This window comes from Pezoporus flaviventris, unplaced genomic scaffold, assembly GCF_033815535.1.
Source record: "Pezoporus flaviventris isolate CSIRO_AGI_PZ_B2104156 unplaced genomic scaffold, CSIRO_AGI_Pfla_v1 ptg000116l, whole genome shotgun sequence".
NCBI classification, from domain to species: domain Eukaryota; kingdom Metazoa; phylum Chordata; class Aves; order Psittaciformes; family Psittacidae; genus Pezoporus; species Pezoporus flaviventris.
In genome coordinates, this window is record NW_026892664.1 from 3,438,468 (window position 1) to 3,465,580 (window position 27,113).

The 27,113-nt window shown below is 46.8% G+C and overlaps 1 pseudogene; it reads left to right on the forward strand.

Moving 5' to 3' along the window:
• The window catches only part of LOC133282307 (olfactory receptor 5J3-like), a 63,753-nt pseudogene extending 42,214 nt beyond the window's left edge, over positions 1-21,539 (forward strand).
• The last annotated feature ends 5,574 nt before the right edge of the window (positions 21,540-27,113 follow it).

Below are 27,113 nucleotides of genomic sequence, written 5' to 3' on the forward strand. Positions count from 1 at the left end.
GTTTCGGGGTGTTGTAGGGGTGCTTCGGAGTGATTTGGACTGGGTTTTGGGGTATTTGGGGGTGTTTTGGGCTGGTTTTGGGGTATTTTGGCTGTCTTGGGCTATTTTGGGGGTATTTTGGGGTGTTTTGAGCTGGTTTTGGGGTATTTTGAGCTGGTTTGGGGGTGTTTTGGCTGTTTTGGGGTGGTTTGGGGGATTTGGGGCTGGCTTTTGGGGTATTTTGGGCTTTTTTGGGCTGGTTTTTGGGTACTTTGGTTGTTTTGGGCTGGTTTTGGGGTATTATGGTTGTTTTGGGCTGGTTTTGGGGTATTTTAGGCTGGTTTGGGCTGGTTTTGGGGTGCTGACGTGCCACCCCCCCAGTGCAAAGGGCCGTGTCCCTGTTCTCCCTCAAGGAGCCGGTGCTGAGCCCCCACCCCTGGAGAGGCCGCTGCCCCCCCCCCCATCAGGTACAGGGACCCCCCCATATGGAGATCCCCCCTGTCCCCCTTGTATGTGGAGCTAGGACCCCCACATGTGGGTCTGGGATCCCCCCCCCAATATGCGGACACCCCATTCCCCCCCTCCCATTGCCCTTCCCCCCCCCCCCCCCTCCCCCCCAGCTCCCTCCCAGACTTGGACCTACCCCAGAAGTTGACGCAGCTCGAGGCCAGGCTAAAGCAGATCCACAGTGACCTCCAGAAGGTACCATTTGGGGGGGGGGTTGGGGTGATTTGGGGCTGTTTTGGGTACTCACTGGGTGCCACCCATAGGAGAAGCAGGACAAGGTGGTTTGGGGGTAGTTTTCGGGGTTCTGGGGTGGTTTTCGGCTGTTTTAAGGCTCTTTTGGGGCTCTGACCCCGTGTCCCTTAGGAGAAGCAGGACAAGATGGTTTGGGGCTGTTTTGGGGGTGTTTTAGGTTGTTTTTGGCCAGTTTTGGGTCTGTTTGGGGGCTCTGACCCTGTATCCCACAGGAGAAGCAGGACAAGGTGGTTTTGGGGTGGGTTTTGGCCTGTTTTTAAGGTGCTTTGCAGCTCTGACCCTGTATCTCATAGGAGAAGCAGGACAAGGTTATTTTTGGGGTGGGTTTTGGGGTGTTTTGGGATGTTTTTGGCCTCTTTTGGGTCTGTTTTGGGGCTCTGACCCTGTATCCCACAGGAGAAGCAGGACAAGGTGATTTTGGGGTGGTTTTGGCCTGTTTTGGGCTTTGCTTTGCGTGTTTTGGGCTGGTTTTCACCTGTTTTTGGCCTGTTTTGGGGCTGGTTTTGGTCTGTTTTGGGTCTCTGACCCTGTATCCTACAGGAGAAGCAGAACAAGTTTTTTTGGGGGGTGGGTTTTGGGGTGTTCTGTGTTGTTTTTGGCCTGTTTTGCGTTTTTTTTTTTGGATCTGACCCTGTATCCCAAAGGAGAAGCTGGACAAGGTGGTTTTGGGCTGGGTTTGTGTTGTTTTGGGACTGTTTTGTACGTGTTTTATTTGGTTTTGGCCTGGTTTTGGCCTGTTTTGGTGCTGTTCTCAGAGTCTGACCCTGTATCCCATAGGAGAAGCAGGGCAAGGTGGTTTTGGGGTGGTTTGGGGGTGTTTTGGGGTGCTTTTGTACTGTGTTGGGTCTGTTTTGGGGCTCTGACCCTGTATCCCACAGGAGAAGCAGGACAAGGTGGTTTTGGGCTGCTTTTGGGGTGTTTTGGGGCTGGTTTTGGGGTGTTTGGGGGCTCTGACCCTGTATCCCATAGGAGAAGCAGGACAAGGTGGTTTTGGGGTGGTTTTGTTCTGTTTTTGGTCTGTTTTGGGGCTCTGACCTGTGTCCCATAGGAGAAGCATGACAAGGTTACTTTGGGGTATTTTTGGTCAGTTTCCGGTTTGCTTTGGGTGTTTTGGCCTGTTTTTCGCCTGGTTTTGGTCTGTTTTGGGGCTGTTTTGGATCTGTTTTGCGGCTCTGACCTTGTATCCCTGTCGTGGTTTAAACGACAATCCCATAGGAGAAGCAGGGCAAGGTGGTTTTGGGCTGGGTTTTGGGTTGTTTCTGGCCTGGTTTTGCTCTGTTTTGGGGTTCTGAAATGTGTCCCATAGGAAAAGCAGTACAAGGTTATTTTGGGGTGGTTTTGGTCAGTTTCCGGTTTGCTTTGGGTGTTTTGGCCTGTTTCTCACCTGTTTTTGGTCTGTTTTGGGGCTGTTTTGGATCTGTTTGCGGCTCTGACCCTGTATGCCATAGCAGAAGCAGGACAAGGTGGCTTGGGGTGTTTTGGGGCTGTTTTGGGGGTTTTTGACTGTTGTTGGCATGTTTTGGGGCTGTTTTGGGACTCTGTCCCTGTATCATATAGCAGAAGCAGGAGAAGGTGGTTTTGGGGTAGGTTTGGGCCGTTTTAGGGGTGTTTTTATGTGATTTGGGGTGTGTTTTTGGCCTGTTTTGGGTCTGTTTTGGGGCTCTGACCCTGTATCCCACAGGAGAAGCAGGACAAGGTGATTCTGGGCTGTTTTTATCCTGTTTTTTTGGTGTTTTGGGGCTGTTCTGGGGCTCTGACCTTCTATCCAATAGCAGAAGCAGGAGAAGGCGGTTTTCGGCTGTTTTTTCGGGTGTTTTGGGGGTTGTGTTTGGCCGGTTTTGGGTCTGTTTTGGGGCTCTGACCCTGTATCCCATAGGAGAAGCAGGACATTGTAGTTTTGAGGTGTTTTGGGCCTGTTTTGGGGGTTTTGGAGTGTTTTTGGCCTGGTTTTGGCCTGTTCTGGGGCTCTGACCCTGTATCCCACAGAAGCAGCAGGATGAGATTTTGGGGTGGTTTTGGCCTGTTTTGGGGTTTACTTGGGGGTTTTAGGCCTGGTTTTCACCTGGTTTTGGCCAGTTTTGGGGCTATTTTGAGGCTCTGACCCTGTATCCTACAGGAGAAGCAGGACAAGGTGGTTTTGAGTCTGTTTTGGGGCTCTGACCCTGTATCTCATAGCAGAAGCAGGACAAGGTGGTTTTTGGCGTTTTTTTTGGGTGTTTTGGGTTGGTTGGGGGTTTATTTTGGGGCTCTGACCCTGTATCCCATAGCAGAAGCAAGACAAGGTGGGTTTGGGCTGGTTTTGGGGTGTTTTAGGTTGTTTTTGGCCTCTTTTGAATCTGTTTTGGGTCTCTGACCCTGTATCCCATAGGAGAAGAGGGACAAGTTGGTTTTGAGGTGTTTTGGGGCTGTTTTGAGGGGTTTGTTTTTTTTTTTTTTGTCCTGTTTTAGGTCTGTTTTGGGGCTCTGACCCTGTATCTCATAGCAGAAGCAGGAGAAGTTGGTTTTGGGCTATTTTTTGGGTGTTTTGGTTTGGTTTTGGCCATTTTGGGGGCTATGACCCTGTATCCCATAGGAGAAGCAAAACAAGGTGGCTTTGGGTTGGTTTGGGCGTGTTTTGGGGCTGGTTATGGGTGATTTTCTTCTGTTTTTCTCCTGTTTTGGGGCTGTTTCGGGGCTCTGACCCTGTATCCCATAGCAGAAGCAGAACAAGGTGGGTTTGGGGTGTTTTGGGAGGTTTTTTTGGCCTGTTTTGTGTTTCTTTTTGGGCTCTGACCCTGTATCCCACAGCAGAAGCAGGACAAGGTGATTTTGGGGTGGTTTTGGCGTGTTTTGGGCTTTACTTTGCATGGTTTGGCCTGGTTTTTGCCTGTTTTTGGCGTGGTTAGAGGCTGTTTTGAGGCTCTGACCCTGTATCCCATAGCAGAAGCATTACAAGGTGGTTTTGGGCTGGTTTTGTCTTGTAGGAGAGGGACTGGTTCGAGACCATCTTAAAAATCTGAATGTGCACAAGTCCATGTGAGATCCACCCGCGGGTCCTGAAGGAGCTGGCGAATGAAGTTGCGAAGTCGCTGGCCGTCATATTTGAGAAATCCTGGCAGTCAGGGGAAGTTCCCAATGACTGGTGTCGTGGTTTAAACCCAGTCAGGTAACTCGTTCACTCTCTTCCCCCCCTTCTTTCCCTCCCCCTACTCCCGGAGGGACAGAGAGGAGAATCGAAAAGAATACAACTCGCACAGGTTGAGATATGAACTGTTTAGTAACTAAGGTATAACACAAATCACAACTGCTACCACCAATGATAATAATGATAAAGGAAATAACAAGGGAAGAGAATACGTCACCTCACCACCAGCCAACTCATAACTCGCCACCCCAGCCCGACCAAGCACCGACCGATACCTCCTCCAACCCTGCAGTCTCCCAGCCCTTCCGGCTAACTCCCAGTTACATCCTGGGCATGACGTGCTGTGGTATGGAATACCTCTTTGGTCAGTTTGGGTCAGGTGTCCTGTCTCTGCCTCCTCCTGGCTTCCCCTCCTCCCTGGCAGAGCATGAGGCTCACAAAGTCCTTGGCCAAACCAAAACATCCTTGTTATCAGCTCTGTTCCCAAGCCGAAAGTCAAAACACTGCACTGCACCAGCTACCAAGAAGGAGAAAAATGACTGCTACTGCTGAACCCAGGACAAGGAGTCATGCAGGAGTCATGGAGGAGTCCTGAAGGATTCATGGAGGACTCATGGAGGAGTCATAGTGGAGTCATAGAGGAGTGGTATAGCTGTCATGGTGGAGTCCTGGAGGAGTCATATAGAAGTCATCGAGTTACTCTGGTGTCATATAGTCATAGAGGAGTCATAGAGGAGTCATAGAAAAGTCATAGAGGAATCATAGAGGAGTCTGAGGTGTCATAGAGGAGTCAGAGGAATCATAGTGGAGACCTAGAGGAGTCATAGAGAAGTCATAGAGGAGTCATATAGAGTTCATAGACCAGTCATAGAGGGGTCATAGAGCGGTCATAGAGGAGTCATGGAGGAGTCATGGAGGATTCATAAAAGAGTCATAGCTGAGTCATAGAGGAGTAATAGAGGAGTCATAGAGGAGTCCTAGGCAAGTCATAGGGGAGTCATAGAGGAGCAATTGTGTCATAAAGTCTAGAGGAGTCATAGAGAATTCATAGAAGAGTCATGGAGGCGTCATAGAGGAGTCATGTAGGAGTCATAGGGGTATCATAGAGGAGTCATAGAAAAGTCTTAGAGGAGTCATAGAGGGTTCATAGTGAGGTCATAGAGGAGTCATAGATGAATCATAGTGGGGACGTACAGCACTCATACCGGAGTCATAGACAGGGCACAGAGTCATCATAGAAGCGTCATAGATGCGTCATAGAGGTGTCATATTGGAGGAGTCATAGAGGGCTCCTAGTGGGCTCCTAGAGGAGTCATAGGAGTCATAGGGGTCATAGAGGCATCATAGAGGAGTCTTAGAGGCATCATAGAGGTGTCATAGAGGCATCATAGAGGTGTCATAGAAGAGTCAAAGAGGAGTCATAGAGGAGTCAGAGGAGTCATAGAGTAGTCAGAGGAGTCATAGTGGAGACAAAGAAGAGTCATACAGAACTCATAGAGGTGTCATAGAAGAGTCAAAGAGGAGTCAGAGGAGTCATAGAGGAGTCAGAGGAGTCATAGTGGAGACAAAGAAGAGTCATACAGAACTCATAGAGGTGTCATAGAAGAGTCACAGAGGAGTCATAGGGGAGTCTTAGAGGACTCATATAGGAGTCATAGAATATTCATAGAGGACTCAGAGTGTCCTAGAGTCATAGAGGAGTTGGAGAGGAGTCATAGTGTCATAGAGTCATAGAGGTGACCTAGAGGAGTCATAGAGCAGTCAAGTATCAGTCATAGAGGAGTCATAGAAGGGGCCATAGAGGGGTCATAGAAGGGTCATAGGAATCATAGCGGAGTCACAGAGGTAGCATAGAGCTGTCATAAAGGCATCATAGAAACATCAGAGAGGTGTCATGGAGGAGTCATAGAGAGTAATAGGGGAGTCATAGACTTGTAGAGGAGTCATAGGAGAGTCATATTGGAGTCATAGAAGAGTCATAGAGGAGTCATGGTGAAGTCACAGAGCAGTCAGAGCAGTCATAGAGGAGTCTCTGAGTCATAGCGGAGTCATAGAGGAGTCAGAGCAGTAACAGCAGTCATAGAGAACTCATAGAGGAGTCATACAGCAGTCAGAGCAGTCATAGAAGAGTCATAGAGTAGTCATAGAGGAGTCAAAGAAGAGTCATAGAGGAGTCATAGAGGTGTTATAGTGTCATAGAGAAGTCATAGAGGATTAAAGAGCAGTCAATTAGGGGTCATAGAGGAGTCATAGAGGAGTCTGAGATGTGTCAGAGAGGAGTCCGAAAAGAGTCTTAGGGGAGTCATAGAGAACTCATAGAGAAGTCATAGACGGGTCATAGAGGATTCAAAGAGGGGTCACTGAGGGGTCATAGAGGATACATAGAGGAGTCAGAGAGGAGTCATACTGTCATAGAGGAGTCATAGAGTCTTAGAGGAGTCATAGAGGAGTCTAAGAGTATTCATACAGGAGTCATATAGGAGTTGGAGAGGAGTCATAAAGTCATAGAGTCATAGAAGTGTCATAGCGAAGTCATACAGGAGTCACAGAGTAGTCAGAGGAGTCATAGAGTAGTCATAGAGGAGTCAATAAGGAGTGATAGTGGAGTCATGGAAAAATCATAGAATCATAGAATGGTTCAGGTTGGAAAGGACCTTAAGATCATCCAGTTCCAACCCCCCTGCCATGAGCAGGGACACCTCACTCTAAACCATATCACCCAAGGCCTCGTCCGACCTGGTCTTGAACACTGCCAGGGATGGAGCATTCACAACCTCCCTGGGCAACCCATTCCAGTGCCTCACCACCCTAACAGGAAACAATTTCCTCCTTAGATCCAATCTAATCTTCCCCGGTTTCAGTTTTAACCTGTTACCTCTTGTACTGCCACTACAGTCACTAATGAAGAGTCCCTCCACAGCATCCCCATAGCCCCCTTTCAGATACTGCAAGGCTGCTATGAGGTCTCCACGCAGCCTTCTCTTCTCCAGACTGAACAGCCCCAACTTCCTCAGCCTGTCTTCATACGGGAGGTGCTTCACACCCTGATCACCCTCTTTCCCTCCTCTGGACTTGTTCCAACAGTTCCATGTCCTTTTTATGTTGAGGACAGCAGAACTGCACACAATGCTTCGGGTGAGGTCTCACGACAGAAGAGTAGAGGGGCAGGATGACCTCCTTTGACCTGCTGGTAACGCTCCTTTTGATGCAGTCCAGGATAAGGTTGGCTTTCTTGCCTGCACGCGCACACTGATGGCTCATGTTCATTTTCTCATCAAATACTAATACTGGGGCTCTATGGGGCTATGATGGGGCACTATGAAGCAATAATCGGGCTCTATGAGGCAATAATGGGGCTCTATGAGACAATAATGGGGCTCTGTGAGGCTATAATGCGGCTCTATGAGGCAATAATGGGGCTCTATGAAGGAATAATGGGGATCTATGAGGCAACAATGGGTACCTATGATGAAATAATGGGGCTCTATGGGGCAATAATGGGGCTCTGTGATGCAATAATGGGGCTCTATGTGGTTATAAAGAGGATCTATGATGCAATAATGGGGCTCTATGAGGTAATAATGGGGCTCTATGAGGCTATACTGGGGCTCTATGAGGCAATAATGGGAGACTATGACGCAATAATGGGGATCTACGTGGTTATAAAGGGGCTCTCTGAGGAGATAATAGGGCTCTATGAGGCAATAATGGGGCTCTGTGATGCAATCATGAGATCTATGAGGTTATAATGGGGCTATAAGAAGCAATAATGGGGCTCTAAGAAGCAATAATGGGGGTTCTATGACACAAGAACGGAGCTCTATGATGCAATAATGGGGATCTATGAGGCAATAATGGGGCTCTATGATGCAATAATGGGGCTCTATGAGGCAATAATGGGGCTCTGTGATGCAATAATGGGGCTCTATGAGGTTATAATAGGGCTGTATGAGGCAATAAGGGGCTCTATGGGGCAATAATGGGGCCCTGTGAGGCAATAATGGGGCTCTATGGGGCTATAATGGGGTCTATGAGGCTATAATAGGGTTTACGAGGCAATAATGGGGCTCTTTGATGCAATAATGGAACTCTATGAAGCAATAATGGGGCTCTATAACCCAATAATGAGGCTGCACGAGGTAATAATAAGGCTCTATGATGCAAAACCGGAGCTCTATGATGGCTATAATGAGGTCTATGAGGCTATAATGGGGCTCTATGGGGTTACAATGAGGCTCTATGAGGCAGCAATGGGGCTCTATGAGGGAATAATGGGGCTCTACATCCAAACAATGGGGCTCCATGAGGCAATAATGGGGCTCTATGAGGCAATAATGGGGCTTTATGAGGCTATAATGGGGCTCTATGAGGCATTAATGGGGTCTATGAGGCTATTAAAGGGCTCTATGGAGCAATAACGGGACTCTATGAGGCAATAATGGGGCTCTATGAGACAATAGTAGGGCTCTATGAAACAATAATGGGGCTCTACGAGGTTATAAGGGTGCTCTATAGTGCAATAATGGGGCTCTATGAGGCAATTATTGGGGGTTCTATGACGCAATAATGGAGCTCTGTGACGCAATAATAGGGCTCTATCATGCAATAATGGTGCTCTATTACACAATAATGGGGCTCTACGAGGTAATAATGCGGCTCTATAAAGCCATATTGGGGATCTATGAGGCAATAATAGGGCTCTATGAGGCAATAATGCGGCTCGATGAGGAAATAACGGGCTCTATGAGGTAATAATGGGGCTCTACGAGGCAATAATGGGGCTCTATGTTGCAATAATGGGGCTCTAAGATGCAATAATGGGGCTCTATTAGGCAATAATGGGACTCTATGAGGCAATAATGGGGCTCTATGAGGCAATACTGGGGCTCTATGAGGCAATAATGGGGCTCTATGTCGCAACAATGGGGCTCTAGGAGGAAATAATGGGGCTCTATGAGGCAATAATAGGGGTCTATATCGCAACAATGGGGCTCTATGAGTCAATAATGCGGCTCTATGAGGCTATAATGAGGTCTTTGAGGCTATAATGGGCCTCTATGGGGTTATAATGGGGCTCTGTTTGGCTATAAAAGGGTTTATGAGGCAATAGTGGGGCTCTATGATGCAATAATGGGGCTCTATGAGGCAATAATGGGCACTGTGGGGAAATAATTTGGCTCTATGAGGTTATAATGGGGCTCTAAGAAGCAATCATGGGGCTCTATGATGCACTAATGGGGGTTCTACGACGCAATAATGGGGCTCTATCAGGCAATAATGGGGCTCTATGTCGCAACAATGGGGCTCTATGAGGCAATAATGAAGCTCTATGAGGCTATAATGGGGCTCTCTGATGTTATAATGGGGCTCTATGAAGCTATAATGGGGTCTATGATGCAATAATGGTGCTGTACGATGCAATAATGGAGGAAATAATGGGGCTCTATGAGGCAATAATGGGGCTCTATGTCGCAACAATGGGGCTCTATGAGGCAATAATGGGCCTCCATGTCGTTATAAAGGAGCTCTATGAGGCAATAATGGGGCTCTATGTCGCAACAATGGGGCTCGATGAGGCAATAATGGGGCTCTATGAGGCAATAATGGGGCTCTATGTCGCAACAATGGGGCTCTATGAGGCTATAATGGGGCTCTATGAGGCAATAATGGGGCTCTATGAGGTAATAATGGGGCTCTATGAGGCAATAATGGAGGTCTATGTCGCAACAATGGGGCTCTATGAGTCAATAATGAGGCTCTATGAGGCTATAATGAGGTCTTTGAGGCTATAATGGGCCTCTATGGGGTTATAATGGGGCTCTGTTAGGCTATAATAGGGTTTAGGAGGCAATAATGGGGCTCTATGACGCAATAATGGGGCTCTATGAATCAATAATGGGCTCTGTGGGAAATAATTTGGCTCTATGAGGTTATAATGGGGTACTATGAAGCAATCATGGGGCTCTATAATGCACTAATGGGGGTTCTATGACGCAATAATGGGGCTCTATCAGGCAATAATGCGGCTCTATGTCGCAACAATGGGGCTCTATGAGGCTATAATGGGGCTCTCTGATGTTATAATGGGGCTCTATGAAGCTATAATGGGGTCTATGATGCAATAATGGTGCTCTATGATGCAATAATAAAGCTCTATGAGGCAATAATGGGGCTCTATGAGGCAATAATGGGGCTCTATGTCGCAACAATGGGGCTCCATGAGGCAATAATGCGGCTCTATGCGGCTATAATGAGGTCTTTGAGGCTATAATGGGCCTCTATGAGGTTATAAAGGGGTTCTGTTAGGCTAAAATAGGGTTTATGAGGCAATAATGGGGCTCTATGAGGCAATAATGGGCTCTATGAGGCAATAATGGGCTCTGTGGGGAAATAATTTGGCTCTATGACGTTATAATGGGGATCTATGAAGCTATTCTGGGGCTCTATGATGCATTAATGGGGGTCCTATGACGCAATAATGGGGCTCTATGTGGCAATAATGGGGCTCTATGTCGTTATAAAGGGCTATATGAGGCAAGAACGGGGCTCTATTAGGCAATAATGGGGATCTATGAGGCAATAATGGGGCTCTATGTCGCAACAATGGGGGTCTATGAGGCAATATTGGGGCTCTATGTCGTTATAAAGGCGCTCTATGAAGCAATAATGGGGCTCTATGAGGCAAAAATGGGGGTCTATAAGGCAATAATGGGGCTCTATTAGGCCAGAATGGGGCTCTATGAGGCAATAATGGGCCTCTATTAGGCAATAATGGGGCTCTATGAGGTTTTAATGGTGCTCTATGACGCAATAATGGGGCTCTATGAGGATATAATGGGGTATATGAGGCAATAATGGGGCTCTATTAGGCAATAATGGGGCTCAATGAGGCTATAATGAGGTCTACGAGTCTATAAAGGCGCTTATGGGGTTATAATGAGGCTCTATGAGGCTATAACGGGGCTCTAAGAGGTAATAATAGGGCCCTATGAGGTAATAATGGGGCTCTATGATGCAATAATGGGGCTCTATAAGGCAATAATCGGGCTCTATGAGGTTATAATGGGGCTCTATGAGGTTATAATGGGGCTCTGTTAGGCTATAAGAGGGTTTATGAGACAATAATGGGGCTCTATGAGACAATAATGGGGCTCTATGAGGCAATAACAGGCTCTATGGGAAAATAATTTGGCTCTATGAGGTTATAATGGGTCTCTATGAAGCAATCATGGGGCTCTATGGTGCACTAATGGGTGTTCTATGACGCAATACTGGGGCTCTACGAGGTAATAATGGGGCTCTATTAGGCAATAATGGGGCTCTATGAGGTAATAATGGGGCTCTATGAGGCAATACTGGGACAATGTGAGTCAGTACTGGGGCTCTATGATGCAATAATGGGGCTCTATGAGGTAATAATGGGGCGCTATGATGCAATCATGGGGCTCTATGAGGCAATAATGGGGCTCTATGAGGCTATAATGGGGCTCTATGAGGTTATAATGGGGCTCTATGTGGCTATAATGAAGTCTATGAGGCAATAATGGGGCTCTATGTGGTTATAAAGGGTCTCTATGATGCAATAATGGGACTATATGAGCCAATAATGGGGCTCTAAAACGCAATACGGGGGCTCTACGAGGTAATAATGGGGCTCTATTAGGCAATAATGGGGCTCTATGAGGAAATAATCGGGCTCTATGATGCAATACTGGGGCTCTGTGATTCAGTACTGGGGGTCTATAATGCAATAATGGGGCTCTAGGAGGTAATAATGGGGCGCTATGATGCAATAATGGGGCTCTATGAGGCAATAATGGGGCTCTATGAGGCTATAATAAGGCTCTATGAGGCTATAATAGGATTTACGAGGCAATAATGGGGCTCTGTGATGCAATACAGGAACACTATGAAGCAATAATGGGGCTCTATGTGATTATAAGGGGTCTCTATGATGCAATAATGGGGCTCTATGAGCCAATATTGGGACTCTAAAACGCAATACTGGGGCTCTACGAGGAAATAATGGGGCTCTATGAGGCAATAACGGGGCTCTATGATGCAATACTGGGGCTCAATGATGGCTATAATGAGGTCTATGAGGCTATAATGGGGCTCTATGGGTTATAATTGGCCTCTATGAGGCAGTAATAGGGCTCTTTGAGGGAATAATGGGCCTCTGTATAGCAACAATGGGACTCTATGAGGCTATAATGGGGTCTATGAGGCTATTCTGGGACTCTATGGAGCAATAATGGGACTCTACGAGTAAATAATGGGGCTCTATGTTGCAATCATGGTGCTCTATGAGGTAAGAATTGGCCTCTATGATGCAATAATGGGGCTCTATGAGGCAATAACGGGGCTCTGATGCAATAATGAGGCTCTATGAGGTTTTAATGGGCCTCTAGGATGCAATAATGGGGCTCTATAAGGCAATAATGCAGCTCTATGAGGCTATAATGATGTCTTTGAGGCTATAATGGGCCTCTATGAGTTATAATGGGGATGTGTTAGGCTATAAAATGGTTTATGAGGCAATAATGGGGCTCTATGATGCAATAATGGGGCTCTCTGAGGCAATAATGGGGCTCTATGCCGCAAAAATAGGGCTCTATGAGGCAATAATGAAGTCTATGAGGCAATAACGGGCCTCTATGTGGTTATAAAGGGTCTCTATGATGCAATAATGGGGCTCTATGAGCCAATAATGGGGCTCTAAAACGCAATAATGGGGCTCTACGAGGCAATAATGGGGCTCTACGAGGTAATAATGGGGCTCTATGAGGCAATAATGGTGCTCTATGAGGTAATAATGGGGCTCTATGAGGTAATAATGAGGCGCTATGATGCAATAATGGGGCTCTATGAGGCAATAATGGGGCTCTAAAACGCAATAATGGGACTCTACGAGGTAATAATGGGGCTCTATGTCGCAACGATGGGGGTCTATGAGGCAATATTGGGGCTCTATGTCGTTATAAAGGGGCTCTATGAGCCAACAATGGGGCTCTATGAGGCAATAATGGGGCTCTATGTGGTTAAGAAGGGGCTCTATGGCACAATAATCGGGCTCTATGAGGCAATACTGGGGCTCTATGTGGTTACAAAGGGGCTCAATGACACAATAATGGGGCTCTATGAGGCAATAATGGGCCTCTATTAGGCAATATTGAAGCTCTATGGGGTAATAATCGGGCTCTATGAGGCAATACTGGGGCTCTATGATGCAATCATGGGGCTCTATGAGGTCTTAATGGGGCTCTATGAGGCAATAATGGGGCTCTATGAGGCAATAATGGGGCTCTATGAGGCTATAATGGGGTATATGAGGCAATAATGGGGCTCTATGAGGGAATAACGGGGCTCTCTTAAGCAATAATGGGGCTCTATGAGGCTATAATGCGGTCTACGAGGCTATAATGGCGTCTATGGGGTTATAATGGGGCTCTATGATGCTATAACGGCACTCTACGAGGTAATAATAGTGCTCTATGAGTTAATAATGGGGCTCTATGACACAATAATGGGGCTCTGTGAGGCAATAACAGGCTCTATGGGGAAATAATTTGGCTCTATGAGGTTATAATGGGGCTCTATGAGGCTATAATGGAGCTCAATGAGGCAATAATGGGGCTCTATGAGGCAATACTGGGGCTCTGTGATTCAGTACTGGGCCTCTATGATGCAATAATGGGGCTCTATGAGGTAATAATGGGGCTCTATGAGGCTATAATAAGGCTCTATGAGGTTATAATGGGGCTCTAGCAGACTATAATGAAGTCTATGAGGCAATAATGGGGCTCTATGTGGTTATAAAGGGTCTATATGATGCAATAATGGAGCTCTATGAGCCAATAATGGGGCTCTAAAACGCAATAATGGGGCGCTACGAGGTAATAATGGGGCTCTATTAGGCAATAATGGGGCTCTATGAGGAAATAATCGGGCTCAATGAGGCAATACTGGGGCTCCGTGAGTCAGTAATGGGGCTCTATGATGCAATAATGGGGCTCTATGAGATAATAATGGGGCGCTATGATGCAATAATGGGGCTCTATGAGGCAATAATGGGGCTCTAAGAGGCTATAATAAGGCTCTATGAGGAAATAATGGGTCTCTATGAGGCTATAATAAGGCTCTATGAGGCTATAATGTGGTCTATGAGGCTATAATATGATTTATGAGGCAATAATGGGGCTCCGTGATGCAATAAAGGAATACTAGGTAGCAATAATGGGGCTCTATAACGCAATAATAGAGCTCTACGAGGTAATAATGGGGCTTTATGAGGCAATAACGGGGCTCTATGATGCAATACTGGGGCTCAATGATGGCTATAATGAGGTCTATGAGGCTATAATGGGCTCTATGGGGTTATAATTGGCCTCTATGAGGCAGTAATAGGGCTCTATGAGGGAATAATGGGGCTCTATATAGCAACAATGGGACTCTATGAGGCTATAATGGGGTCTATGAGGCTATTCTGGGGCTCTATGGAGCAATAATGGGACTCAACGAGTAAATAATGGGGCTCTATGTTGCAATCATGGTGCTCTATGAGGCAAGAATTGGGCTCAATGATGCAGTAATGGGGCTCTATGAGGCAATAATGGGGCTCTGATGCAATAATGAGGCTCTATGAGGTTATAATGGGCCTCTATGATGCAATAATGGGGCTCTATGAGGAAATAATGGGGCTCTATGAGGCTATAATGATGTCCTTGAGGCTATAATGGGCCTCTATGAGGTTATAATGGGTATGTGTTACGCTATAATAGGGTTTATGAGGCAATAATGGGGCTCTATGATGCAATAACGGGGCTCTATGAAGCAAAAACGCGGCTCCATGAGGCTATAATGTGGTCTATGACGCAATAATGGAGCTCTATGAGGCAATAATGGGGATCTATGAAGCAATAATGGGGTTCTACGTCGTTATAAAGGGGCTCTATGACGCAATAATGGGGCTCTATGAGGCAATACTAAGGCTCTATGAGGCAATAATGGGGCTCTATGCCGCAAAAATGGGCCTCTATGATGCAATAGTGGGGCTCTATGAAGTAATATTGGGGCTCTATGAGGCAATACTGGGGCTCTGGGTGGTTATAAAGGGGCTCTATGATGCAATAACTGGGCTCTATGACTCAACTATGGGGCTCTATGTCGCAACAATGGGGCTCTATGAGGCAATAATGGGGCTCCATGTGGTTACAAAGGGTCTCTATGATGCAATAATGGGGCTCTATGAGCCAATAATGGGGCTCTAAAATGCAATACTGGGGCTGTACGAGGTAATAATGGGGCTCTATGAGGCAATAATGGGGCTCTATGTCGTTATAAAGGGGCTCCATGACGCAATAATGGGGCTCTAGGAGGCAATAATGGGGCTCTATGAGGCAATAATAGGGCTCTATGTCGCAACAGCAAGTGTTTATGAGGCAATATTGGGGCTCTATGTCGTTACAAAGGGGCTCTATGAGGCAATAATGGGGCTCTATGAGGCAATAATGGGGCTCTATGAGATTTTAATGGGGCTCTATCAGGCTATAATGGGGTATATGAGGCATTAATGGGGCTCTATGAGGTTTTAATGGGGCTCCATGAGGCTATAATGGGGCTCTATGAGGCTGTAATGAGGTCTACGAGGCTATAATGGCGTCTATGGGGTTATAATGGGGCTCTATGAGGCTATAACGGGGCTCTACGAGGTAATAATGGGGCTCTGTGAGCAATACTGGGGCTCTATGAGGCAATAGTGGGCTCTATGAGGCAATAATGGTGCTCTATGAGGCTATAATGGGCCTCTATGAGCTTATAATGGGGCTCTGTTAGGCTATAATAGTGTTTATGACGCAATAATTGGGCTCTATGATGCAATAATCGTGCTCTATGAGGCAATAATAGGCTCTATGGGGAAATAATTTGGCTCTATGAGGTTATAATGGGGCTCTAGGAAGCAATCATGGGTCTCTATGAGGCAACAATGGGGGTCTATGAGGCAATAATGGGGCTCTGTGTCGCAACAATGGGGCTCTAGGAGGCTATAATGGGGCTCTATGAGCCAATAATGGGGCTCTAAAATGCAATAATCGGGCTCTACGAGGTAATAATGGGGCTCTATTAGGCAATAATGGGGCTCTATGAAGAAATAATCGGGCTCTATGAGGTAATAATGGGGCTGCGGCTCAATGAGGCCATAATGGGGCCCTATGAGGCAATAATGGGGCTCTATGAGGCTATAATGATGTCCTTGAGGCTATAAAGGGCCTCTATGAGGTTATAATGGGGATGTGTTAGGCTATAATAAAGTTTATGATGCAATAATGGGGCTCTATGATGCAATAATGGGGCTCTATGAGGCAATAATGGGGCTCTACGAGGTAATAATGGGGCTCTATGAGTCAATACTGAAGCTCTATGATGCAATAATGGGGCTCGATGAGGCAATAATGGGGCTCATGAGGCTATAATGGGGCTCTATGAGGCTATAATGGGGTCTATGATGCAATAATGGGGCTCTATGAGGCAATAATGGGGCTCTATGTCGTTATAAACGAGCTCCATGACGCAATAATGGGGCTCTATGAGGCAATAATGGGGCTCTATGAGGCAATAATAGGGCTCTATGTCGCAACAATAAGGGTTTATGAGGCAATATTGGGGCTCTATGCCGTTATAAAGGGGCTCTATGAGGCAATAATGGGGCTCTATGAGGCAACAATGGGGGTCTATGAGGCAATAATGGGGCTCTATGAGGCAATAATGGGGCTCTATGAGGTAATAATGGGGCACTATGAGGCAATACTGAGGCTCTATGATGCAATAATGGGGCTCTATGAAATTTTAATGGGGCTCTATGAGGCTATAATGGGGTATATGAGGCAATAATGGGGCTCTATGACGTTTTAATGGGGCTCTATTAGGCAATAATGGGGCTCTATGAGGCTGTAATGAGGTCTACGAGGCTATAATGGCGTCTATGGGGTTATAATGGGGCTCTATGAGGCTATAACGGGGCTCTACGAGGTAATAATGGGGCTCTGTGAGCAATACTGGGGCTCTATGAGGCAATAGTGGGCTCTATGAGGCAATAATGGGGCTCTAGGAGGCTATAATGGGGCTCTGTTAGGCTATAATAGGGTTTATGAGGCAATAATCGGGCTCTATGACACAATAATCGGGCTCTATGAGGCAATAATAAGCTCTATGGGGAAATAATTTGACGCTATGAGGTTATAATGGTGCTCTAGGAAGCAATCATGGGGCTCTATGAGGCAACAATGGGGGTCTATGAGGCAATAATGGGGCTCTATGAGGCATTAATGGGGCTCTATGTCGCAACAATGGGGCTCTAGGAGGCTATAATGAAGTCTATGAGGCAATAATGGGGCTCTATGTGGTTATAAAGGGTCTCTATGATGCAATAATGGGGCCCTATGATGCAATAATGGGGCTCTATGATGCAATAATGGGGCTCTCTGAAGCAATAATGCCGCTCCATGAGTCTATAATGGGGTCTATGAAGCAATAATTGAGCTCTATGTCACAATAATGGAGCTCTATGAGGCAATAATGGGGTTCTATGTCTTTATAAAGGGGCTCTATGACGCAATAATAGGGCTCTATGAGGCAATACTGGGGCTCTATGTGGTTATAAAGGGGCTCTATGACGCAATAATGGGGCTCTATGTTGCAACAATGGGGCTCTATGAGTCAATAATGCGGCTCTATGAGGCTATAATGAGGTCTTTGAGGCTATAATGGGCCTCTATGAGGTTATAATGGGGATGTGTTAGGCTATAATAGGGTTTATGAGGCAATAATGGGGCTCTATGACGCAATAATGGGGTCTGTGAGGCAATAATGGGCTCTATGGGGAAATAATTTGGCTCTATGAGATTATAATGGGACTCTATGAAGCAATCATGGGGCTCTATGATGCACTAATGGGGGTTCTATGACCCAATAATGGAGCTCTATGAGGCAATAATGGGGCTCTATGAGGCAATAATGGGGCTTTATGTCGAAACAATGGGGCTCTAGGAGGCTATAATGAAGTCAATGAGGCAATAATAGGGCTCTATGTGGTTTTAATAGGGCTCTATGAGGTTTTAATGGGGCTCTATTAGGCAATAATGGTGCTCTATGACGCTGTAATGAGGTCTACGAGGTTATAATGGAGTCTATGGGGTTATAATGGGGCTCTATGAGGCTATAACGGGGCTCCAGGAGGTAATGGGGCTCTGTGAGCAGTACTGGGGCTCTATGAGGCAATAGTGGGCTCTATGAGGCAATAATGGGGCTCTATGAGGGTATAATGGGGCTCTAGGAAGTAATCATGGGGCTCTATGATGCACTAATGGGGGTTCTATGAGGCAATAATGGGGCTCTATGAGGCAATAATGGGGCTCTCTGTGGTTATAGAGGGTCTCTATGATGCAATAATGGGGCTCTCTGAAGCAATAATGCCGCTCCATGAGGCTATAATGGGGTCTATGACGCAATAATGGAGCTCTATGTCGCAATAGTGGAGCTCTATGAGGCAATAATGGGGCTCTATGAAGCAATACTGCCGCTCCATGAGGCTATAATGGGGTCTATTGCCTCATAGTGCCCCATTATAGCCCCATAGAGCTCCATTATACCGCCATAGAACCCCATTATTGCATCAGAGAACCCCATTATAACCCGATAGAACCCTTTTATTGCCTAATAGAGCCCCATTTTTGCCCCATAGAGCCACATTATAGCCTCGTAAAGCCCCATTATAGCCGCATAGATCCCCATTATTGCGTCATGGTGCCCCATTGTAGCTGCATAGAGCCCTATTATAGTCCCATAGAGCCCCATTATTGCCTCATAGAGCCCCACTATAGCCCCATAGAGCCCCATTATTGTGTCATAGTGCCGCATTATTGCATCATAGAACCCCATTATTGGGTCATAGAACCCCATTATTGCATCATAGAGACCCATTATTGCCTCATAGTTCCCCATTACTGCCTCATAGAGACCCATTATAGCCCTCTACAGCGCCATTATTGCCTCATAGAGACCCGTTATTGCCTCATTGACACCCATTATTGCATCATAGAGCCCCATTACTGCCTCATAGAGCCCCATTATTGCTCATAGAGCATCATTATTGCCTCATAGAGACCCATTATAGCCCTCTACAGCCCCATTATTGCCTCATAGAGACCCGTTATTGCCTCATTGACACCCATTATTGCATCATAGAGCCCCATTACTGCCTCATAGAGCCCCATTATTGCTCATAGAGCATCATTATAGCCTCATAGAGCCCCATTATAGCCCCATAGAGCCCCATTATTGCATCATACAGCCTATTATAGCCCCATAGAACCTCATTATTCCCTCACAGATCCCCATTATTGCCTCACAGAGCCCATTATAGCCTCATAGAGCCTTATTGTTACTTCATAGACCCCAGTGTAGCGTCATAGAGCCCCATTATTATTATTTGATGAGAAAATGAACATGGGCCGGCTTCAGTGTGCGCTCACAGCCCAGAAAGCCAACCGTATCCTGGGCTGCATCCAAAGGAGCGTGACCAGCAGGACAAAGGAGGTGATCCTGCCCCTCTACTCTGCTCTTGTGAGACCTCACCTGGAGCATTGTGTGCAGTTCTGGTGTCCTCAACATAAAAAGGACATGGAACTGTTGGAACAAGTCCAGAGGAGGCCATGAGGATGATCAGGGACTGGAGCACCTCCTGTATGAAGACAGGCTGAGGAAGTTGGGGCTGTTCAGTCTGGAGAAGAGAAGGCTGCGTGGAGACCTCATAGCAGCCTTGCAGTATCTGAAAGGGGGCTATGGGGATGCTGTGGAGGGACTCTTCATTAGGGACTGTAGTGACAGGACAAGGTGTAATGGGTTAAAACTTAAACAGGGGAAGTTCAGATTTGATATAAGGAGGAAATTCTTTCCTGTTAGGGTGGTGAGGCACTGGAATGGGTTGCCCAGGGAGGTTGTGAATGCTCCATCCCTGGTGGTGTTCAAGGCCAGATTGGACGAGGCCTTGGGTGATATGATTTAGCGTTAGATGTCCCTGCCCATGGCAGGGGGGTTGGAACTGGATGATCTTAAGGTCCTTTCTAACCTTAACTGTTCTACGATTCTACTGACAGCAATGTGCCAGCTCAGCCTATTTTTTGCTGTCTAGGACAGGACTTTCTGCCCCAGGCTGCCAGGGAAACCTCCTGGGTCTGGGGTATCTCACTCAATGAGTTGTTGTGGGCAGCTGGGGATCCAGCAATGCTGTATCAGAGCTGGGGTGATAGATTCAGGGCTCCTGGGGCATCACACTCAGATGTTTTCAGTCTTTCTCATGGAGCAAATGGAATGTACAGTCCCTTTTTCTGCCTCCCTAATGAAATGTGATGACCAGTTGCAAGTTCTTCACCTCTTCTCCAGTTTTCAAATGGTTCAAGATTGGGTTTGGGTTTTTAAAAGAAAAGGTCTGATTTAGCCTCATGATTAAGGGATTTCTGAAGGGCTTTTGGATGTGTTTCTCTGCCTGTGAAGATTCACCAAGAACCACAGTTAGATGTTGCCTCAACTATCAAATCTTTATTGTTTTAATGTCCAGCCTAACGGAGTACATGCAAGCCACATGGCATTGCTCTTCCCTATTTTACTCCATCTTTCCTCCTTCCCACAGGGATGCTGCCATACAATACAGTAACAGGGCTGAAGGCAACCACACCGCAGTGACCCACTTCATCCTCCTCGGCCTGACAAGCAAGCCCAAGCTGCAGACTCCTCTGTTTGTAATCTTCTTCATGATTTAGCTCATCACTCTCATGGGCAACCTTGGGCTGATGGCAGTGATCAAGACAAGCCCCCGGCTGCACACCCCCATGTACTTCTTCCTCTGCAATCTCTCTGTTGTTGATCTTTGCTACTCCTCTGTCTTTGCTCCAAAGCTGCTTCTTGGTGGAAAACAAAACCATCTCTTACCCTGCCTGCTTCCTGCAGCATTCCTTCCTCCTCATGTTTGTGACCACAGAGGTGTTCTTGCTGGCTGTGATGGCTTATGACCGCTATGTAGCCATCTGCAACCCACTGCTCTACACGATTTCCATGCCCCAGGGGTCTGTGTTCAGCTGGTGGCTGCATCATACATGGGGGGGGGGGGGATTTTGAACTCCCTAATCCAAACCTGTTGCTTGCTGCTGTTGCCTTTCTGCAGTCCAAACACCATCAAGCATTACTTCTGTGACACTAACCCTTTGCTGAATCTCTCTTGCTCCAACAGCCACCTCAATGAGCTTTTGCTTGTAATTCTTCATGGGAGCATTTCCGTGTCTGTGCTCGTCCTCATCATCACCTCCTATGTATACATCCTCTTGTCATCCTGAGGATTAGGTCTGCTGAAGGAAGGCACAAAGCCTTCTCTACTTGTGCCTCCCACCTCCTGACCTTTACCTTGTTCTACGTCCCTGCTGGGCTCAGCCACATGCAATCAGCTTCCAAGTACTCCCTGGAGAAAGAGAAAGTCACCGCTGTGTTTTACACCCTCCTTGTCCCTATGCTCAACCCTCTGATCTACAGCTTGAGGAACAAGGATGTTAAAGATGCCCCTAGAAAAGCAACAGCAAATAACCTCATTGCGAGCTGCTCATTGACCAACCCGGTCCCAGTCGGTTGATAGAACTCCTCCTCTTTCCCTTTTTGACTTGTTTTGTGTCAGCTGTCTGGAGGAGGAAGGAACTGAATGTCTTTACAGGAGCAGGTACAGCACATTCTAACCATGCTTTAAACCCTGCAGAGGCTCAGTGATGTTAAGCATCCCGTCAATATAGGTCTCTGATAAATATTCTCTTGTCATCTCTTGGGGTTTTTTTTTGGGGGGGAAAGATGTGATATCATAGGAGGTGGCAAAAATAAGCCCATGAGGAATTTCCCTCTTCAGTTTAGCTTTAGAAGTTGCACTGATTCAAGCAGTGATTCATCCAGAGGCAAGTTCAAGGAGGGATGAAGGGTTTTGAGGAGGTACATCCAAAATACATCACTTTACTTTGGGCTAATGCAAGGAAATGCATAAAATCCCATTTGCTCCCAGAAGGGTGTGCAGTGCAAAGTAAGGAAATGGGAGGAGAAGCAGAGCCACTGAGCTGCCAGAGGATGAGCATGGTACGTGCTGTGATTGAGCATTGGGAAGATGCTAAATCTCTGTGTGACGAGAACATCCCAGCCTGGAGGCAGCAGAGCTGTGTCTGTCATCCTGCACCTTCCTTCCTACCACTGCAAACATTCAGCTCAGCCAAAGAGGTCTCAGAACTGTGTGGGTTGGAGGGAGCTTAAAGGCCACCTATTTCTAACCTCCTTGCTGTGGGCTTCATCTCACATCTGGTTTAGGAGAAGTAGCAGCTGAGAGTAGGATTTTCCCCTATTGCCAAGGATTTTCGTGTGATTGAATGTAATGACTTTAGGGAGAAGTATGGTTTTCTTCCCCTGTTTTCTTGTTGTGGGGCTGCTGTAAGTGATATTTCCTCCCACCCAACTCTTCCCCAACACAACCTGTTAACTGAGAAGGTACCACTGAGGAATGCTGCAGAACTTCATGCTCTGCAAAGCAGAAATAACCAACTGCAACCTGTTAGAGACCTTTAGCAATAAGCTCTTTCTGTAGCAAATAGAGACCTGGATGCATTGCAATAGACGGGGGATCATCTGTTACTTCATGGTACTTTGCACATGGCTGCACCCAAGTTAGTCCTGACGTTGTGTTTTTCATAGCTAAAAATAAAAGAGAAAGACTCCCAGCATCATTTCTATTAGGTGGACATGGAAAATATGACTAAGCATACCCACTGTATGCTATACCTAGAATTGTAACTTCTTTTTTCCCCCTCAGATGTAGGAGTTTGCATTTGGATGCCTGATGTAGAGTAAACCAAAATCTATCTGGAGCACCCAGTTGAACAGGGGTCATTTTCCCTAAGAGACAGACACAGACAAGGAGGGGGAGATGTTTATAACACTTAGTTTCCATTAGAGCTTGCCTTGTCCCTAGCTTGGACATCAGAGGGTTTTGCCTCTCAATAAGAGTTGTTTGTGCTGTTTGCATGATGCAAGGTGCCTCAAGGGAGCAGCCAGGACCAGTTATTCCCAGTGGGAAGGCAAGCTGGGAGCTGAAAGTGGCCACAAAACAGAGCACAGTCCCCCTGTGCCTGAGCACAGCAGCAGCTTCCACTGATAGCCCAGGGGAAACTGAGAGTCAGGTTCATGGTTGCTACTGACCAGGAGCAAGCCCAGTTAAAGCACAGCCCTGGAAGTGGGCCCAGTGCCAGGACTGAGCTTAAATAGAGCCTGAGCCCTTGGCAGGGGGTGTGTGAGAAGGACCCAGGTGATGCTGGCCATGGCAATTACTGTGGCTGCACTCCCTGATGTCTCAAGGAGAGGGGAACTGGGTTTTCCACCACCCAATGCCCTAAACACAGCGGCAGCTCTGAATTCAGCTCCCTCTGATGTATTCCTGTGTGCAGAGGATGAAAGAATGGAGCCGAAAGGAGCAAAGAGCTCCTTTATTGTGTTAATGAGAATCATCCCTCCTCAGTTATGCAAAATCATGGAATCATGGAATGGTTTGTGTTGGAAGGGAGCTTAAAGCTCATCCAGCTCCGACCCCAACACCTTCCACTGGAGCAGCTTGCTCCAAGCCCCGGTGTCCAACCTGGCCTTGAACACTGCCAGGGATGGGGCAGCCACAGCTTCTCTGGGCACCCTTTGCCAGCGCCTCAGCACCCTCACAGGGAAGAGCTTCTGCCTAAGAGCTCATCTCAGTCTCCCCTCTGGCAGCTTCAAGACATTCCCCTTGGCCTGTCCCTGCAGGCCCTTGGCCAAAGCCCTCCTGCAGGTTTCTTGTAGTCCCCTTCAGACACTGGAAGCTGCTCTGTGCACTCTAAACGGCTCCTCAGCCTGGCCCCATAGGGGAGGTGATCCAGCCCCTGAGCATCCTTGTTGCATCTCTTGACTTGCTCCAGCAGCTTCGTGTCCTCCTGGTGTTGGAGACACCAGGGCTGTATCAAATCCTCTTGACCTTCCACCAGTTCATCATTGAGGAAATCCTTATAAAGCAGGCAATGGAGACAGTGGTCAGTGCCTTACCTCAAGCCTGAGCCTCCTTTTTGTGGGCTCTACTTTCATTTAGCACAATTTAGACACAAAACACATGGTGCTGTCTCAGGCCTGTTATTAAATACCTGATACTTATTTGGATGAATTACTGAAGGCTCAGGCCTTGCTTAAAACAGCCTGAAGCTGTTTGAAGAGAACCATTCGTTGTGCAGGTTCTCCATACCCTGCACTTGCTGTAATAATGACCAGTAGTGAACAATAATGACCAATAATGGCCAGTAATGCTCAATTCCATAATCACATATTCCACATATTCCTTCCTTACCTCCACAGTACTGAAGAACTCCAAATGTGCTTTCAAACCCTGCATAGATGTGGCAGCAGCTTTCGCTCCCACAGCCTCCTCAGAGCCGCCTTCACCTCCTTGTTCCTCAAGCTGTAGATGAGGGGGTTGAGGGTTGGGGTGAGGATGCAGTAACACACCGACACCAGCTTTGCCTGATCCCATGAGGATGCCTCATGAGGCTGGACATAGGTGAGGATCGCGGGTGCGTAGAAGATGGTGATGGCAGCCAAGTGGAAGGTCGCAGGTAGAGAAGACCTTGAGCCTCTTCGTGGCCAAAGGGATCTGCAGGACGGTGTGGAGGATGTAGGTGTAGGACACCAGGATCATCAGGAGAGAGACCATGGTGTTAAACACAGTGTTGTAAACCTGCAAGACCTCATTTGTGCTTGTGTCTGAGCAGGAGAGCTGCAGGAGGGTGGGCAGCTCACAGAAGAAGTGGTTGATGCTCCTGGCCTGACAGAAGGACAACCTCCCTGCCAGTGCGATGTGCACCAGGGAGGTGAGGAACCCGATGGTGTACACCAGCACCATCATGCCATAGCAACGCGCCCTGGTCATGGTAGTGGTGTAGAGCAGGGGCTTGCACACAGCCGTGTATCGGTCATAAGCCATTACCCCAAGCAGGAAGCACTCACAGACAGCCAGAGCCATGAAAACATACATCTGGGCAAAGCAACCCCAAAAGGAGATGTGGCTTCTCCCCAGCAGGAATGTCTCCAGAGCTTTTGGGATGATAGCAGAGGAAAGGCAAACATCCATGCAAGATAAGTGGCTCAGGAAGAAGTACATGGGGATGTGGAGGTGGGGGTCAGTGTTGATCAGCAGGATCATCGTCAGGTTCCTCAGCACTATTAAAACATAGAGGGATAAGAAGACTGTGAAGATGGTGGTTTGTAGCTCTGGGGCATCAGAGAAACCCAAGAGTATGAAGCTGGAGAGAACCGTGATGTTTCCTGTATTTGTCATTTCAACAAGTTGATGGATTTGGATTGAAATGAAAGGAATCAGTGAAATACATCCCTTAGAGATAAATAATGTGGAAGTTTAGTTAGCGTTTAATCCACAAAGTAAATGCAATGGAGAATGGTGTATTTGTAATGGTGTATTTCTGTGTGTAGCCCAAGATCTGAAGTCAAAGAGGTGAATGAGCTCATTACACAACCTGAAATTAAAAGAGAATAATTCTACGATGATTGATATACACTGCACTAATGAAACACTGGGAAACATCATGTCTATCCAAATGTAATGCAATAAAATCAAATTAGTACGTCCACAAATGTGGAAAACAGAAAACATTTTGTCTTTTCTGATTTCTGGGAATTTTAAGGACCTTTTTTTCTCTCTTTTTCTGTATTTTTCAGAGTGGATCAGTGCTCTTCTCTAGATTCATTACTTGTGCTGCATCCTTTTCATCACAACACAAAGCCATGTACTTGAAATTTGCTTTAAGTTCTAAGTTTATCTGCTTTTGAGGGACTCCCACCCTGCATAATGTTAAGGGAAAGCAGTGGTCTTGGCTCCAGCAGAGCTTTCCTGTGATTGCAGTGAGCTGCCTATGACCAACCCAAATATGCATCTAAGGGTGTAAAATATATCATATATAAACCAAAATTTTAAGGCTTTAGCTTGGATATTCTCCACAATTCAATTTCTCTGCAGATGAATTACTTGATGGAATATCAATCTATGAATGGCTACATCAGTGCTAAAATACCCCTAAATCTGTTGTAGATGGGGTCAGGAACGTGGGTTTTTGAAGCAAAGCTACCCCGTACTAGCGCACGTTTACTCAAACCACATACTATCATAGAATGCTTTGGGTTGAAGGGACCTTAAAACTCATCCAGTCCCAGCCTCCTGCCAAGAACCCCCACCCTGCATAAAGTTAAGGGAATACAGTGGTCTTAGCTCTAGCAGAGCTTTGCTGGGATTGCAGTGAGCTTCCTATGACCAACCCAAATATCCATCTAAGAGTGTAAAATACAAAATATACCATATATAAATCAAATTTTTAAGGCTTTAGCTTGGATATTCTCATGCTAAAATATCGCTAAATCAGTTGTAGATGGGGTCAGGAAGGTTGGTGTTTTTGAAGCAAACCTACCCCATACTAGGGCACTTTTATTCACATCATCGGATATAAGACAATATTTTGGGTTGAAGGCAGGTTAAAGCTCACCCAGCTCCAAGCCCTGCCATGGGCAGGGATGCCTTCCACTGGAGCAACTTGCTCCAAGCCGCTGTGTCCAAACTGGCCATGAACACTGACAAGGATGGGGCAGCCACAGCTTCTCTGGGCACCCTGTGCCAGGGCCTCAGCACCCTCACAGGGAAGAACTTCCTTAACTCAAACCTGAATTTCTCTGTTTTAGTTTAAACCCATCACCCCTTGCCCTATCAATACAGTCCCTGAAGAAGAGTGAAATTCAACATGCCATCAAAGCATGGGAGAGGTAGCATGACCAGGGTCAAACTGGACCCACCACCCATCAAACCCTTTTGTACCTGCTTGGTTAAAGAGGAAGGTGGTGGTGGATGCAGTGCCTGCAGCTCCTCCTGGAGACCATGCGATGGGTTGAAGGAGAGATGCTTGGGAGCAGGATGCTCCAGGCTGGCTGCTGGAGGGGTTTTATCTCACAGGAGGCATTACCTCAGAGGTTTGTATTGTGCAAACTGTTCTCCCAAAGGACCCTCCTCCATCGGATAATTAGTTTGACTTGATCAGCAAAACAACCTCTCAAGTCCTCTCTCCCCAGACTCCTTCTGGCTGCATCAACACCTCCAAGACCAGTT